Here is a 15,099-nt window from a genome sequence, read left to right as displayed (position 1 = left end):
CTCCCCGTCGCTAAGCGACCTTATCACTGGCAGTTCCTCTGTTTCGTCTTCGCTCCAAAGGGGGGAAGTTCCTCCCCCTTCCCTCTGCCATCCATCCGAATACTCTTCTCCCAACTCTCCGGGATCCAGCTCCCCGGGATTGGGACCCCAGCTCTGCCTTCCGACATTGAATGAGTCAGTGTGATGTAGTGGTTAAGGTGTTGGACTATGACCTGGGAGACCAGGGTTCGAATCCCCACATCGCCATGAAGCTCACTGGGTGACCTTGGGCCAGTCATTGCCTCTCAGCCTCATGAAAACCCTATTCATAGGGACACCATAAGTCGGAATCGACTTGAAGGCAGTATATTTACATTTCTTATGCTCTTGAAAGACTATTATCATTTGACCTGAAACAAATTCTCTGTCTTGGAAAATATGTTTTTTTCTATTCTACCTAGTTCCATTTCGATTTTAACTGTTACTCATTTTTTTTTATCATTGTATCAGCTTTGATATGGGCTGCTGTCACACTGCACTTTATTCTGTTTTTCTGGCGATTTCTTACCTGGTAATTTGCACATTATATTTGATCTTTCACACAACGTCCAAGCTAGTTCTGGCATTCTAGTGGAATATAGAGCAACTTTAGTACTAATTTTCATGATAAATAATACCAGAAATAATCATTTTGCAAGCTTGGGAACCCGGAAAATCGCAGGAGTTTTTTGCTAGCTGCAGCTGCTCATGTGACAGACATCCCAGCATGCAGTGCATTCCTGCCCTTATATATATGTCAGATGCTAAAGGGAGAGGTATTGCATGGCGACAGGATGAGATCTTAGATTTCCTACACAGTGGGGAACTACAGTGTGCATGTGTATAATGGGTGAGGGACAAAAACAAGACATCCATTGTAGCTGTATGAAAGACAGTTGTGTAAAATGCTGGCATATCAGCTGAAAAATCTACTTTTTCTTAACGCAACAGGTACTCAGTGTGAAAGGAATTTTAGAAATCGGGACAGAAGCGCTACCATTTTAATCCATTAAACTAATGCAATAAGGTCCATGTCTGAAAGCAGCAATGTACTGAGCAAATCTCCCATGCGTGGTCAATCAGACTCTGCCCTTTCCCATCTCTCTCTCTCTTTCTTTCTCTGTCTCTTCTCTCTCTCCCTCCCCCAAGCAGTGGTAACAGCCCCACATTATATTTCTATTATGTATGGTAGCTTGATCACCTTCATAATGTTGCTACCTGTTGGGACTACAAAACCAGGGGATTGTCAAGTACCTGGCCAGCCACAAATACATACAGTACTGTGTTCAGCTTCATGGGACTCAAGTTGCGCAGGCCTTGTCTAGCATCTTCATCTTGATAATTTCTTTCCAGTATACTCCTAATGGCTTTAGTGTTGACCTCTTGACACTCCTCTCTTATTAATGGTGTTGTGTGTAGCTTTTTGGCTAAAAGTTTTCTGCCATCATAACAGGGACAGGTCATTTCTGGTTCTGCTACATACTGACTGATAGTTTTCAATGAAGACCGGGCTGAGATCATCGAGGCTGTCTTGTTCCAGGCAGATGTGACTCTTAATCTCCCCCAGGGGGATAACAAGCTAATGGTTTGCCTGTAAAGCCCTGCAGCTTTTAATAGTCCTCTCTGAAAATGAACAGAGCAGCAGTGGAATCATATGCTGCACTGTGATAACATAATGCTCTTACAAAGCTGTTCATCATACAAGCTGCTTTGGTGGACAAATTAGACATGCAGAATTTCTAGGTTTTAGCTTATTCAGAGTTTAATTAATTTAGTGTAATAAGATGTAAGCACATTAATATTAACAAAATACTTTGTACTGTTAACTGTAATACTCAAATGAAAAGCCATAAGCATTGTTGTGGTTTTAAAATAAGAAAGACTTAGTGGTGTTTATAAATAATGTTATCTAATTTATTGAAATATGCATGTAAGGGGAAAACAAAAAAAGATGGCAATGCAAATATTTGAAATGCTTATTACAATAAAATATTTATTAGTTTTTAAATATATATATATACTCATTCATTGGCATGCATGGTTGATCCTGATATTTGAGATAGCAAGGTTTCTGCTAATGTGCCTTAGGACAGAGACACATTGTAATTTTCTCACGTCATTTGCAACTGCTTATTCATCATCATCATTATTTAATTACATTTATATCCTACCTTTATCTTTCCTTCAAGAAGCTCAAGGTGGTGTACATGGTTCTTCTCCCTCTCCATTTAATCCTCGCAACAGCCCTGTGAGATAGGTCAGGCTGAGAAACAAGGATTGGACCAAGGTCACCAGCAAGCTTCATGACTGAGTAGATTTGAACCCTGGTCTCACAGGTCCAACTCCAACACTCTTAACCACTACAACTCAATTGACAATATAGGTTAATATAGTAGGGTGACACAAACTATGGCTGCTGCAAAACATGTATTTGCAGTGAGAATTATAGTGATAGAACATAGACATCAAATGTAATCCATTCAAGACTGCTGTCCAAAGCAGGGGTATCCAAGTGTCAGATCCACTATGTTATCCAGACTATATCACAAACAGAGAGGAGTCAGATTTCAGACAGGTGGCTTATGTCATGGCTGAGGTGTAGATAGGTGTTCCTTCAGCTACTGGAAACCAGGAGCCAGGTGTTGTGTCAGGGGTAAGAACCAAGGGACCAAGCCAAGGGTCCATCCTAAAGACTGGAGTTAAAGAATACACCAGATCCAGGAAGGCTATTGTTCCTTAAGCAAAATTTGTCAATCTAAACAGGATTATATATAGTCTTGTATAGCCTCCTGTGAAGGTGACCAGCCAAATCTGAGAATACTTCACTGCCTGGGGAAATGCTAGATGTTCTGTGGCTCACCACATGGGGCAGTGGCACACAGAGCCAAAGGTGCTCAATTTTAGCTCTGGTGGCTCTTGACACATATGCAAAACACCTGACACATAGCAAGCAAATAGCTTTGTATGACTTAAACAACCACAAAGTTGTTAATCTATATCGACTGGCATGCGTTTGGAGTGTTATAGAATTATAAATGGTGTAATCATAACTAGTTCCCATGATTTACAGATGGCTCCTGAGAACCACAGACAAACCATGACTTAGTGCAGATGAGCAAACATGCAGGTTCCTGGAGCAAAGATTATGGCCGCTGCATTCCTTCTCAGGTCCTGGTGCTGCTGTGCTAGCCAGGGATAACCCTAGACTCATGGTTTGTCTCACTCCAGAGAAACCATTAGCAATAATCAAGGTTTGTTCTTGTTTTACCACTTATGGTTTGTCTGGGGGAGGCAAACTATGAGTCTGGACATAACACTAAACTAAACCACAACTTAACCCCAGGTAGTTCAGCAACAGGAGGACTTGGAGGGCAGCAAGTGACCACAATATTTGTTTAGGGAATTTTTGATCACACTAAGCCATGGTTTGGCTTAGTATTATGTGCAAACTGGGCCAACATGTTCAAGTTGAATATATTTATTTATTTATTTATTAAATTTATATACTGCCTCATAGCCGAAGCTCTCTGGGCGGTGCACAACAGACAAACAACCAATATACAATTAAAACCATATGTTAAACAACTTTAAAATAGATTCATTATATCATAAATCAAACATAATTAAACACAGAAGTAACTAAAAAACTCAGTACAAGATAATAAATATTAAATTAAATTAGTTAAGATATTAGGATGTGAAGATGTTAAGGTGTTAAAAATTACAATATTAAATATTAAAGGTATTAAAATATTAAAATGCCTGGGAGAAGAGGAAGGTTTTTACCTGGCGCCGAAAAGATAATAATGTTGGCGCCAGGCGTACCTCATCAGGAAGAGTATTCCACAGTTCGGGGGCCACCACTGAGAAGGCCCTTTTTCTCGTTATCACCTTCCGGGCTTCTCTCTGAGTAGGCACCCGGAGGAGGGCCTTTGATGTTGAGCGCAGTGTACGGGTAGGTTCGTATCGGGAAAGGCGTTCCAACAAGTATTGCGGTCCCAAGCTGTTTAGGGCTTTATAAGTTAAAACCAGCACTTTGAATCGAGCTCGGAAACATATGGGCAACCAGTGCAAGCGGGCCAGAGTCGGTGTTATATGATCGGACCGCCTAGTCCCTGTTAATAGTCTGGCCGCTGCATTTTGCACGAGCTGTAGCTTCCGAACCGTCTTCAAAGGCAGCCCCACGTAGAGTGCATTGCAGTAGTCTAGTTTAGAGGTTACCAGTGCATGGACAACTGACGCAAGGTTGTCCCTGTCCAGATAGGGGCGTAGTTGGGCCACCAGCCGAAGTTGGTAGAAAGCACTCCGTGCCACCGAGGCTACCTGTGCCTCTAGTGACAGGGATGGTTCTAAAAGAACTCCCAAACTACGGACCTGCTCCTTCAGGGGGAGTGCAACCCCATCCAGGACAGGATGAACATCCACCATCTGTTCAGGAGAACCACCTACTAACAGCATCTCAGTCTTGTCTGGATTGAGCCTCAATTTATTCGCTCTCATCCAGTCCATTATCGCAGCCAAGCATCGGTTCAGCACCTTGACAGCCTCACCTGAAAAGGATGAACAGGAGAAGTAGAGCTGCGTGTCATCAGCATACTGGTGGCAATGCACTCCAAAACTCCTGATGACGGCACCCAGTGGCTTCATGTAGATGTTAAAAAGCATGGGGGATAGTACTGACCCCTGTGGAACTCCATATTGGAGAGCCCAGGGTGCCGAGCAAAATTCCCCAAGCACTACCTTCTGGAGACGACCCACCAAGTAGGAGCAGAACCACTGCCAGGCAGAGCCTCCAACTCCCAGATCAGCGAGTCTCCCCAGAAGGATACCATGGTCGATGGTATCAAAAGCCGCTGAGAGATCAAGGAGAATCAACAGAGTTACACTCCCCCTGTCTTTCTCCCGACACAGGTCATCATACAGGGCGACCAAGGCCGTCTCCGTGCCAAAACCGGGCCTGAAACCTGATTGAAATGGATCCAGATAATCGGTCTCATCCAAGAGCGCCTGGAGCTGGTCTGCAACCACTCTTTCTAGGACCTTGCCCAGGAATGGATATTTGCTACCGGCCTATAGTTGTTAAGATTTTCTGGGTCCAGGGAAGATTTCTTCAAAAGTGGTCTCACCACCGCCGCCTTCAGGCAGTCAGGGACCACTCCCTCACGCAAAGAGGCATTAATCACTTCTCTGGCCCAGCCGGCAGTTCCAACCCTGCTAGCTTTTATTAGCCAAGAGGGGCAAGGATCCAACACAGAAGTGGTTGCACGCACCTGTCCAAGCCCCTTGTCAACGTCCTCAAGCTGCACCAATTGAAACTCATCCAAAGAATCATGATTAGACTGTGCTCCGGACACCTCATTTGATTCCACTGCCAAAACATTGGAGTCCAAGTCCTGACGGATGCAAGAGATTTTATTTATTTATTTATTTTATTTTATTTATATACCGCCCTAAGCCCGGAGGCTGTCTGGGCGGTGTACAAAAAGATAAAAACCAGCACAATATATAAATACAATAAATACAATAAATCAAGAAACAAAACAAACAAACAACAAAAGAACCAAACAACATCCAAAATACAGAAATGCTGTTAAAATACACTTTAAAATGCCTGGGAGTATAAAAAAGTCTTCACCTGGCGCCGAAAAGATAGTAGCGTCGGCGCCAGGCGCACCTCATCAGGGAGACTGTTCCACAGTTCGGGGGCCACCACTGAAAAGGCCCTAGCTCTAGTCACCACCCTCCGAGCTTCTCGATGGGATGGTACTCGGAGGAGGGCCTTAGATGTTGAGCGCAGTGTACGGGTAGGTTCATATTGGGAGAGGCGTTCCACCAGGTATTGCGGTCCCATGCCGTGTAGGGCTTTATAGCTCAAAACCAGCCCTTTGAATCTAGCCCGGAAACAAATAGGAAGCCAGTGCAGATGGGCCAGAACAGGTGTTATATGAGCGGACCTTCTGGTCCGCGTCAACAATCTGGCCGCTGCATTCTGGACTAGCTGTAGTTTCCGAACAGTCTTCAAGGGCAGCCCAACATAGAGCGCGTTGCAGTAGTCCAATCTAGAAGTTACCAGAGCATGAACAACTGAAGCGAGGTCGTCACTGTCCAGATAGGGACGTAGCTGGGCTACCAATCGAAGATGGTAAAAAGCGTTCCGTGCCACCGAGGCCACCTGGGCCTCAAGAGACAAGGAAGGATCGAAAAGAACTCCCAAGCTACGAACCTGTTCCTGGAAGTGCCTAGCAAATTCATTACAACGGGCTTCCGATGGATCTATCATGTTCCTAGGGCCAGAATGTAACAGCCCACCGACAATTTTAAAAAGCTCCGCCGGCCGGCAGATAGAAGATTGTATAGTGGCAACAAAATGTTGTTTTTTTGCTGCCCGCACTGCCCCTAAATACAGCTTGGTATAGGCACTTACCAGTGCAGAATTTCATCCATCAGGAGTTCGTCTCCATCTGCACTCAAGCCGTCTCCTGTGCTGTTTCATCGCTCTCAGCTCTGAAGTATACCATGCAGCTGTATGAGCTCTACCCAGGAGAGGGCGCTTGGGAGCGATCGTGTCAGCTGCCCGGGTCATTTCAGTATTCCATAATTTGACCAGGGCTTCGGCAGGAGCGCCAGCCCTATCAGCCGGAAAACTCCCCAGAGCCGTTTGAAAGCCTTCAGGATTCATTAGTCTCCGGGGGCGGACCATCTTAATAGGTCCCCCACCCCTGCGGAGGGGAGAAGCATGGTTGGGTGGGAATAAAATTGCAGGGAAAGGTCTGGTTTCTGAATTACTAACATTCATTTGAAGGTGAGGACAGTGGTTCCATACCTACAACCATACATGTTCAAGGCCCCCTCCCTGCTTTTTCAATGTTTCCCATTGTGAAGAGAGAGCCCTGTGTGTATAGGCTTTGTTCTGACCTTCAAATGAATGCACAATGATAGGGACAGTGTATGACCTGCCAACTCTCTCTCCCTCCTTCTCTAGATCCATTCATTTGTCCTCTGAAAAGGGCTTTGGCCTTTCACCTTTACCTTTCTTGTATAGAGAATCACAGTACAGTTCCTTATGCTTTGCAGAAATTCTGCCTTTCAGATTGGAATTATGATTCTCTTAATTCTGTTTTATGCTTATTGTCCAGCCTGTCGAAAAGACCAATTAGTATGTGATCTCTGGAGAAATGCCTTCAGAATATATAATACCAGTAATGCACTTTCCTTCTAGCAGAGACTTAAATTGCATTGATCCACCAGAATATATGTGGAATACACAGTGATTTTTATTTATTTTAACTAATTAGCCAGCCCTAAAAGTTCACACTGTGATCTGAGAGTCAAAACTGGGATCTTTCATCTTGCAAACCAATGGAGTACTTCTTTAGGAAAAGCTTTTAAAATGCTTTCCATGCAGTCAGTCTTCAAATTATGTCCAAAGTGACAACATATGACTTGCATGAAGGACACTGTAAGGAGGCAATAAAAATGTCCTATATGCTGTTTTCTTTGGAAAATATCCAAGTGATATAGCAACTGTTGGTGAATGGTAATTGGTTTTTAATCAGTGTCAAAGGAACGTGCACTCTACTGAATCTATACATAGGTTGAAAGTAACTGCCTTTAGCACCCTCTGCTATATTTCTGAAGCAGATTAATGTTGCAAGCCTGGCTTGGCAAAACAAACCCTTTGTGCAAAATGTATAATTTTGTATTTTCTTTCTTTTTATGATGCTCAACAACCAGTGTAGCTTCACAATATTTATAAACAGATAATTGGAGCATATTGGAGCATATTGTTCAGCTCTGCTGCCCTTCAACTGGGCATTTAAGCTGTTAAACCAGGCACGCCACCAGTATATATATTTTTTATCTCTTCCATTGATCTTGTACAACATAATATACATCTTTGCAAGGTTGTTGCAGATGAGCTGTCAAAAATCTAAATAGGTTGGTGGTGTCTAAAGTATATTGAATAGAAAGAGAAAATATTCCTCGTTTCTATTGTTGATGGTCCTTTGCAGCTAATAATGGCCCATTGTGAGCAAGGTAATGATTGGATACATCCTGGATCATCTTCTCTCAATGACCCTGGGTCTTTTGCTATTACAAGTGAGATTATAACCCAATCATTTCAGGATATCAAGGATGTTTCATAGGATATTGCATGAATGAATGAAGAGGGGTGTACACACATGCATGTGCGTGCGCGCGCGCACACACACCCCACACTTTTAAATACTGTTAATATTATTACTATTATTATTTATTCATTTATTCATTTCTTCCCATGAGGCATTCTTTTTTAAAAAATTAATCTGATTTACATATAATAATAACATATATAAAACAGTTACATGTTATCATAGTTCTCTCTAGGGATGCATGAGGAATCTGATTTCTGTGAATTCAGATGCGAACTCTCCTGATCTGCACCACATGAACTAATGTAAAGGTAGGAACTTACTGTCCTTTGGAGTTTGCACTTCTCTGCATTTTACTTGGAGTTTTTGGCTCAAAAAAAGGACCAAAATGCATTAACATACATAGTTTAGGATAGGATACTTTTACAAATGTATATGCTGATATAACATTCATATTTAAATAACCTCTTTACCCTGCCCTTTTGACACCTGAGACATATACATCCTATTATGAGACTTTAGGTTGTTTTTAAATTGTTTTTAATGTTTTATTTCAAAAGTGTTGTAACCCATCCTGGGATTTTTGGGTGAGGGATGGGTAGTAAATGATGATGATAACATACATATTTAAGTATGAAATTTAGTGTAGATTTTTTTTAAAATCTGCAGATTAATGTAGAAATAGGATGGAGCAGGCTAACAAATAAACAGATGTGAAATTGACATGGACAGGAAATAAACTCATTCCCTTCAACCTTGGTTGTCTTCCAAGGGACAACTCTGGGGAGCAGCTAACAGCACCTTCACACTCACACTCACACCACATCACTTTTGTCCACTTACTAGAGTTCTCACTACATGGATCAACCAAGTAAAAATAGCAATGTTTATTTTTAAAAATACACAGCAGTGATGACTGGAAAATTATTGGGGGCCCTCCCTGCATAATTTACAAATGTTTACTAATAGTGGCCTACATTGCAGGAGAACCTTGCCATTTCTCCAACCTGCACTATGAGGATAAGGGACTGTGAGGGTGTTGTCAGGGCAATTTTTCAACGTCTACAAACACGAAACAAATACTTTTTTCAAATGAAATAAAACTTGAATTTGAAAGAGCTTCTGCCTTTGAGGGGGTAGGCAAATGTAGAACCTCCCCCCTTCACACTGATGTTGAACAGGTTACTAGGAACTTTGTTGCCAGCACAAGTGCTGATGTGCAGGGTGTGTGGCTAGCAGTGTAATGCCACTACTCAGTCACGTTCATTATCCGCACATGCTGAATATGTGAAAGTTTGTCATAATTATATTCATAACCTTGCACCACCCCATGAACCATTTATTAACCTTTATTGTCTTGAATTTAAACCGAACCAAAGTGCTTTCAATCACAGCTGAACCTGTTCTAAAGCCACAAAACCAGAACATTTAGCATTTAGATTATCTGGACCTAATAAAGGGAGCTGGTGGGAGTTGGGGAGGATTTTTCTACTATGTTTGGTACATTCCTAACAACCACAGAGTCTTACCTGGTCATGCATTTGTTACTTTACTATTTGCAAGAATGTTTTAATTAGGAAAGGACAGTTTGTCACAGTAATTGTTGCAGAAAGAGAACATGTTTGTTCTATTCATAGTGATTTTAAATGTTCGTCCTCCTTTTTTGCTTGTAGTACGCTGTGCTTGTTCAGTTTTGGTTCAGCTGCACCGGTTTTTATAAACACACAATTTGTTTTCTTGTGTTGATGCCAAGCATTGTTTTTCAAACTTCTAGACCATGACCAGAACTCTGAATACAAAGTACACATTTATGTTTTGCTTGGTTGAAGAGCACTGCCTAGGAGCAGAAGGTGATTTTGACAACTATATTAATGAGACAACATGAATATAAAATGTATTTTAGTACAAGACCATTGTATACAAAAAGCTTAATTCTTTTAACATCTAAATTATTTTATTTCAATTGATATGATAATGCAGAGCAGTCATTACACAAATTTCTGATGCGTTAATATGTGTTAAAATCTGAAGAAAAATCCCCCAAACTTCTCATTATGTGCCAGTGCTGAACTATTGTATTAAAAGGTGTAAAGAAAAGAGACAGGGGACATGTTCAGACATTATGGTAAACTATGGTTTATTGTTACAGTAAAGGATTGCAGCAAGCCTTGAGCTTTTCTGCTCCCCTTTCCTCCTCTGGTATAGCCATGAGGAGATCAGAAGTTTTTGCTCTTGTTTTTGATTAACCACAATTTAGCCTTATGCCCAACCCTAATCTTAAAATGTGATTTGTTGAAACTAGCCAGTTTCAAACCATGGCTTATAAAGCTGGATAGTTTCAACAAACCATAGTTACGATTAACCACAGTTTAGGGTGCAGATGTAAAGCTAAGCTGTGGTTAACTGAAATGAAAGTGAAAGCTTCTAGAAGAGGAGAGCTAAGAGGAAGTACAAGAGTCTGAGGCTTCCTTTAGCTTGTGCCCATCATGATAAACCACAGTTAATTGTTATGTCCAAATCCAACCAAAGTCAGATTCAAGTTTGCTAAGTACTGGTGATACTGGTAATATTTCTCTTACCTGATTTAGTATTCAGGACACAAGATTGCTACATGACGTCTCATTTTTCAAAAATGATGTGAGAATAAAAATGCTGCTGAACATTTTTATTATCTCTTACGCTAATAGTGTGTTCTTTTAAATTAATTGTTTCTCTAATTCTGAGAGATGCCAGTGTGCTCTTTTGGCGGTAAAAGTCATGATAATCTCAATATGGTTCAAATCACTTAGTGGATGGAATGAAAATTCTTTGCACACATGGAGCTTGATTTTTCTTTTTAAATGCTTTGAAATGTTCAATTTGGAATTACGTTGTCTTGTTTGTGGTACCTACTTTCTCTGAAATGAGATTAACAGTAAAACAGAGCATGACTCTTTCTTTGGTGACCCTCACTTTTCAGAATACTCTTCCTGAAAGATTTGCCAAGAGCCATTTTTCCTTCTCCCCTTCTCCAGTTTCACCCATTTGTTTGATGTCTACTGCTGCTGCTGCTGCTGTTTATTGACCTTTTCATATCCAAATAATAATAAAAACACAGTCTTCAGATTTCATAGCCTAGGATCTCACTACTATGTCCCAATGACACCCAAGATGTACCACAATTACTGATTTTTCTCCAGTACCTAAATTGCCAAATATCTTGTGATGCTTGTCATTTTCACAACAGGAAGGCAACCCATCATGTGGTCAGCACAGAAATCCAATTTATCACCCTATCCATGCGTTCCTTCCATGCATAGGACTAATGTGTGGAGGCTGGAACAGAGCCATGCCTCTTGGCCAGCCCCCTCATATCATATGGCATGCTGTCCCATCCACAAAGTGGTATTTATACCTGAAAGCTGCTTGCGAATCAGTGCTCTTAGCACTCATACACGATTGTTGCTTCTGGTCATCCAATCACCAACAAGAACCCTACTTCCCACATGGAGGTAAATCCTTGGTGTTTAAAGAACTGAATTTCATATGAGCCCCACGCACTAATTGGGGCAAGTCAGTGGGCACTGCTCTCTGTACCACCTATATGACAGATCCAGATAGTTGCAGATAGAGGCTGAGCCTTTCCACAATATCAGCCAAACCGTGCAACCTCCTTCCAAAACATGTCAGGAAAGTTTTGTATTGGCCTCTGACAAAATTTATAAAACTTTTATATTTTATCAAGCCATGTTGAGTAAAACTGTGTTTTTCTTTCATGCAATATAGTGATTTAAATATTGTTCTGTTTTTGTTTTGTTTGTTTGCTTTGGTTGTTTGGTTGTATACCACTGTCATTGATATCAAAATATTGAAAAGCCTTTTGCGGGATTGTTTATGTATTTAAAGCATTCTTATTCTGCTCTTGTTGTTATATTAAGAATTTTGAGAAACTGAGAGATATGATGGGTTTTACTAAAGCCTGGTTGAATCTGATGCCCTCGCCTGTTTTAGAAGGAAGGTTCAGAAATACGTCAAATTTGAACATCCCTCTTTGTGATTTAAACTGGGTTGAAGACCTTACACGTATTATTATTTCTAATGTGCTGAGAGCAATACTTGAGACAAATTTTGGGGAGAGATGTAAAGAGGTCTGACCATGGGTCTATGATTTCTCTGCCTGGCAAATAAGATAAATACACAACTGAGAAAACTACACATTTTCTATCTGCAGTAAAAGATAAGAGGACAACACTCTTAAGAGAGAATGCTGGGCCTTGTATCTTGTTGACGTTTCAAAGGTTTATGCTTGCTTGATGCTTTTATTCAGGTTTTATAAATTGTTTTATTTTATTTTATTTTACTTTATTGTGATAGTTTAATCTGAAGTTCCTTTTTTTCACTCTCTCTTTACTATAGACTGATGGAATGGCTGCTCATGAGGGAGGACCCTGATGGATGCCCTCCTGTCCTGCACCCATGTTCTCTGCCACAGCAGCTATCAGCATAGGAGTGGTACCGCCAATATGTCCCTAAAGATTCAGCTAGTTATCTCTTTTAGCTAGCCTTTTTGTTGGGAGTTCTTTGTGTCAAAGACAGGCCAGAAAAAGTGTCACTCATCACGCAGATAGTTGTACACTGCATGTTCGGTACAAAACAATAAACAGACACAGAGTATTGGATTTTTAGTGTTTATGGCAGGTCTGCACTATGGAATGTAATGATCACTGTCCGTTCAAGACAGAGGAGCTGCATTTCCCATTTGGAGAGATTTATAATGTTGGTGGCATGGCCAGCATAAAGCCGTAATTGGTTGCATTTTGGAAGATTTCCTAAACAAGGCAGAATAGCCTCAATGGATGAGAAATATAGGAGAAGACGTGTGTGTGTTGATTCTGATTCTGTGTGTGGAAATAGGCAGGTGAGAGGGTGTGGTGCAGAAGACATTTCAGGAAGGATCCCTTGTGTCTTTTAATCCAGGCTTGGATATAAATAAAAAAAAATCTGTAGGAAGAGTTTTCTATTGAGTTGAGTCAAACAAGTGAAGCTTACCTTGCAAAGTCGGAGGCAAAACTATGTCTATATTTCATAGTAGTACAGAAATTGGGCATATAGTTCAGCTTCTCCTTTTTTAAAAGTGACTAACCAATATGTTGACAAAGGCATGCTAGAAAGGGGCTAAACCTCAGAAGCCAGAGAGGTAGTTGATTAAATATTTCAGTGGGAGGGGCTTCAGTGCCCTGCCTATTTTTTTGCATCTACCCACACATGTAAGAGCAGAGTAACTTATACAAAACAAATGAAATTATATATATTACATACATGAAATTACATACATGTCAGGAAGGATCCCTCATGCCTAATCCAGGCCTGGATATAAATCCAAAAAATTCTATAGGAAGAATTTTTTTTAAAAAAATGCATATTTTCTATAGAAGTTGTACAGCTCAGCATTTCTTGGTTCAGGTTACATTGGTATACATTTTTTAAAAAACTAGAGTGCTAGATGAAGATATAGGCTCACTGCAGAGTTGCCAATCTGACACCCAATTAAGGAGACTAGGATGAAACTTTTGAAAAGCAAATTGCCAATTTTTCAAGGAGGGATGATGTACTAGTAATGGGGGACTTCAGTTATTTATTTATTTATTTATTTAATTTATTAGTCGCCCATCTGGCTGGTTATCCAGCCACTCTGGGCGACGTACAAAATAAAACATCAAAATACATTTACGTTAAAACATTTAAAATCTCAAATCAGAATAATAAAACCTAACCCACCCCAAAAGCCTGCTTGAAGAGCCAGGTTTTTAAGGCCCGGTGGAAGCCCATCATAGAGGGGGCATGACGGAGATCATTTGGTAGGGAGTTCCACAGGGTGGGGGCCACAATTGAAAAAGCCCTCTCCCTAGTCCTCACCAGTTTAGCTGTTTTAACTGGTGGGATGGAGAAAAGGTCTTTTGAGGCTGATCTTGTTGGGTGGCATTGCTGATGATGCTGGAGGCGCTCCTTCAGATAGACTGGGCCAAAACTGTGTAGGGATTTAAAGGTCAAAACGAACACCTTGAATTGGGCCTGGCAAGCAACATGTAACCAGTGCAACTCCTTCAGCACTGGAGTGATGTGATCTCGCCGGCTGTTGCCTTTAATCAGACGCGCCGCTGCATTCTGTACCAGTTGCAACTTCCGGACTGTTTTCAAGGGTAGCCCCACGTAGAGCGCATTACAGTTGTCTAGGTGAGAGGAGACCAGGGCGTGTACCACCGATGGGAGCAGATGATTGGGAAGGTAGGGGCGCAGCCTCCGTATCAGATGGAGTTGATACAGCGCCGCCCGGCTCACAGCTGAAACCTGAGCTTCCATGGATAGCTGGGAGTCGAGGATGACCCCCAGGCTGTGGGCCTGGTCTCTCAGGGGCAATTGTACCCCACCGAGCACCAGGTCCAAATCCCCCAACCTTCCCTTGTCTCCCATGAACACTACCTCGGTTTTGTCAGGGTTCAGCTTCAGCTTATTCCTTCCCATCCCGTCACTCACAGATTCCAGGTACTTGGACAGGGATTCTACAGCCACTCTCGGTGAAGATTTGAATGAGAGATAGAGCTGCGTGTCATCCGCATATTGGTGACATTGTAGCCCAAATCTCCTGATGATGGCCCCCAGTGGCTTTATATGGATGTTAAACAGCATCGGAGAGAGGATGGAACCCTGTGGCACCCCACAAGTGAGAGGCCAAGAGTCCGAAACCTCATCTCCCAATGCCACTCCCTGGTGCCTACCCAGAGAGGAAGGAATGGAACCACTGCCACACAGTGCCCCCAATGCCTAACCTCTCCAGGCGGTCCAGAAGGATACCGTGGTCAACAGTATCAAAAGCCGCTAAGAGATCCAGGAAAACAAGGAAGGTGCATTCACCCCTATCCAACGCTGTCCTCATATTATCCACCAAGGCGACCAAGGCTGTTTCAGTCCC

The 15,099-nt window shown here is 41.8% G+C and overlaps 1 long non-coding RNA gene across 2 annotated transcripts in view; it reads left to right on the top strand.

The window, feature by feature from the left end:
• The window catches only part of LOC133377171 (uncharacterized), a 319,888-nt gene that overhangs the window by 93,280 nt on the left and 211,509 nt on the right, over positions 1–15,099 (top strand). Inside the window, exon 4 of one of the 2 annotated variants that reach the window (XR_009760639.1) lies at positions 12,546–12,619. The exons of the other annotated variant lie outside the window; for it this stretch is intronic. This is a non-coding gene — a long non-coding RNA (uncharacterized LOC133377171). Of the gene's footprint in view, positions 1–12,545; positions 12,620–15,099 lie in introns of those variants that run through there. 2 annotated transcript variants of the gene reach the window in all.

The sequence above is a fragment of the Rhineura floridana genome, chromosome 2, assembly GCF_030035675.1.
Source record: "Rhineura floridana isolate rRhiFlo1 chromosome 2, rRhiFlo1.hap2, whole genome shotgun sequence".
NCBI classification, from domain to species: Eukaryota; Metazoa; Chordata; class Lepidosauria; order Squamata; family Rhineuridae; genus Rhineura; species Rhineura floridana.
This window is presented reverse-complemented; position numbering and strand designations above follow the sequence as displayed.